The sequence below is a fragment of the Phoenix dactylifera genome, unplaced genomic scaffold, assembly GCF_009389715.1.
Source record: "Phoenix dactylifera cultivar Barhee BC4 unplaced genomic scaffold, palm_55x_up_171113_PBpolish2nd_filt_p 000493F, whole genome shotgun sequence".
Taxonomy (NCBI): domain Eukaryota; kingdom Viridiplantae; phylum Streptophyta; class Magnoliopsida; order Arecales; family Arecaceae; genus Phoenix; species Phoenix dactylifera.
In genome coordinates this window covers 56720-59963 of record NW_024067913.1, presented here as the reverse complement: position 1 = coordinate 59963, position 3244 = coordinate 56720, and the positions used below count along the sequence as shown (strand labels likewise).

Genomic DNA, 3244 nt, shown 5'->3' with positions numbered 1-3244 from the left:
AATTCAGCTTTCGGTAGTCAACACACATGCGCCAACTCGTCGGGACACGAGTTGGAACTAGTTCACCTTGTTCATTTTCTACTACCGTCAAACCCGACTTCTTAGGAACAACTTGAGTAGGGCTTACCCACTTGCTATCGGAAATTGGGTAAATAATACCCACATCAAGCAACTTGAGGACTTCTGCCTTAACCACATCTCTCATCGTAGGATTTAACCTTCGTTGCATTTGCCTTGTGGTTTTGGCATTGTCCTCCAAATATATTCGGTGCGTGCAAATTAAGGGGCTAATTTCCTTCAAGTCGGCAATAGACCACCCTAAGGCTCCCTTATGATTTTTTAGAGCACCAAGTAATTTTCTTTCTTGGATATGATCAAGTTCAGACGAGATAATTACAGGAAAAGTATCCTCGGGTCCAAGAAATGCATACTTAAGTTCCTTTGGTAAGGGTTTCAATTCGAGCTTGGGTGCTTGCTCATGGGATGGTATTATTTTCGTTTCTCGAGTTGGCAACTGTTCAAATTTTTCTACTTTTGGTCTCCACCCATTGATCATCATGGCGTTCGAAAAATTCATACTCGGTTTGACCAACAAATCATCTTTATTGGTGCCATTAGAACACCAATCAATTAAACTATCGCCGGATGGATCGTTAAATGCTTCAGCTAACAAATATTCCTCCGCGATAGTTTCAACCCAATCAACCTCCTTACTCTCTTCGGGATCATTAGGTTGTTTGCACACATTAAAAATGTTCAGTTCTAAGGTCATCTTACCAAAAGAAAGCTTCATGACGCCATTCCTACAATTAATTAATGCATTAGAAGTCGCAAGGAATGGACGTCCTAAAATGACCGGAATCTGAGACTGTGAGTTCGAAGCCGGATGTGTGTCCAATACGATAAAATCGACAGGAAAGTAGAACTTGTCTACTTGGACTAATACATCCTCGATAATCCCCCTTGGAATTTTAACTGACCTGTCAGCTAATTGCAAAGTGACGGAGGTTGGCTTCAACTCACCTAAACCAAGTTGCTCATATACAGAATATGGCAACAAATTCACACTTGCCCCTAAATCTAACAATGCTCGCTCTATCCTAAAGTCGCCTATGATGCATGAAATGGTTGGGCAACCTGGATCTTTATATTTAGGGAGAATGTTGTGCTGCAATATAGCACTCACATTTTCAGTTAAAAATGCCTTCTTTTTAACATTTAATCGGCGTTTGACAATACACAAGTCCTTCAAAAATTTGGCATATGAGGGTACTTGTTTGATTGCATCAAGAAGAGGTATGTTGATCTTTACTTGTTTAAAAAGCTCAAGAATTTCAGAATTAGGTTCGAGCTTTTGCAACGGCTTTAACCGTTGTGGAAAAGGTGGAGGAAAAGGACATTCAACTTTCTTAGTAGAAGTTGGGACCTCAACTTCTTCTTTGTCCCTTTCATCAACTTTGGGAGCATCAGAATCAGAAGTGACCTGCGGTCTCAATGGGACGGGTTGATCAATGACTTTCCCATTACGCAAAGTCATGATGCTCTTTGCATGCTCTGTATGCGAACTAGAAGGAGCCGTATTATTACTACCGTGCACTTGTGGGTTAGGTTGGGGTTGAGCTGGAAGCTTACCCTTCTCTTGGGTACTTAGGACGGTAGTCAACATTGACAATTGGTTCCTTATGTCTTCAAAATTTCGAGTATTTTGAGCATTGATATTAGCTTGACCTTGTAGAAAAGTTTGTATGGATTGCAAGGTATCCTCGATATTTGGCTTTTGAGAGGGTGGTGATGCAAAAGTAGGATGTGCAGGTGGAGGAGCTGAATGGTGTGACTGTTGAGGATGATCGTTTCTCCACCTAAAGTTTGGATGATTCTTCCAACCAGGGTTATAGGTATTTGAGTATGGATCGTTATAAGGCTTTTGGTAGGAGTTCATAGCATTTGCTTGATCGTGCAAGACTTCTTTGAATGCCGGTATGGTGGGGCAATCTGTAGTGGTATGACCCGACATATCGCAGATGCCACAACACTCGTTTCTAAGCTCTATAGTTTTGACAGGCTCAACCTTCCTAAGCTCAATTTCTTCTACCTTCCTAGTGAGGGCTGCCATTTTAGCATGAAGATCATCCTCAGTTCTGAGGTTGTAAAGGCCTCCCTGTACAGAGCTAGTAGGCTTAGGCAAAGACTTGTTGTTTCTATCCCCGTTATCCCAAAGTTGGGCAGTCTCAGCAAGGGAATCCAAATACTCCCATGCCTCATCAGGGTGTTTTTCTAAAAATCTACCATTGCACATGGTCTCTACAAACTGTTTCAACTGTGGAGATAAACCTTCATAAAAGAAGCTAATGGTTCTCCAAGTTTCGAACCCGTGATGAGGGCATGAGAGAAGAAGGTCTTTAAATCTTTCCCAACATTCATAAAATGTTTCATTATCTTTTTGTTGGAAATTGCTGATATGTCTCTTCAAAAAGTTGGTCCTTTGTGTGGGGAAGAACTTCTTTAAAAATTCTCTCTGCATATCTTGCCAATTTCTTATTGATCTAGGTCGCAAAGAGTTTAGCCATATTTTGGCCTTATCCTTTAGAGAGAAAGGAAACAATGTCAACTTGAGGACATCCTCGGTGACATTTGGCACTCTAAATGTAATGCTCAATTCTTCAAAATCCTTTAAATGAAGATACGGACTCTCGGACTCTAACCCATGAAACTTGGGCAGCAATTGGATTACCCCTAGTTTGATGTCAAAATGACCTACATTATCAGGAAAAATTATGCATGAAGGCTGACTAGTCCTAGCCGGTTGTAGGTATTGTCTTAGAGTCATAACATGGGGTTCTCGTTCTCGATTGTGGTGACTTCCCGCATCTTCATTTAGATCAGCCATCTCACAAGGTGTGAGATATTGCGAAGGAATTTCAGAAGTATGTCCTAAGGGATGATCTAAAGTTGTACGACTTAATCGACCGGTGTCGTCCCTATTCCACTTTAGCATGCAAAATATTTCCCTCTTTTTTTTTCTTTTTCTTCTTTTTTTTTAAAAAAAAAAAAAGAAAATAAAAAATAAATATAAGTACCAACTAAAGTTACCCTAAAACGATATCCTAAAACAAAAATTTTATTCACTATCAAACATGCAACAAGACATCACACCTCAATTTCTAATGTTTTTCTTAAATTTCTAGACAGCTCCTAACTGGTTTGAAGAGGACACCTAAGCCTCCAATCCGGTCCAATGAACCGA

The 3244-nt window shown here is 40.3% G+C and overlaps 1 non-coding gene across 1 annotated transcript; it reads left to right on the top strand.

Moving 5' to 3' along the window:
• The first annotated feature begins 2366 nt into the window (after positions 1-2366).
• Positions 2367-2475, top strand: LOC120106233. The gene has a single exon (XR_005508424.1). It is a non-coding gene; the product is annotated as a small nucleolar RNA R71 (small nucleolar RNA).
• The last annotated feature ends 769 nt before the right edge of the window (positions 2476-3244 follow it).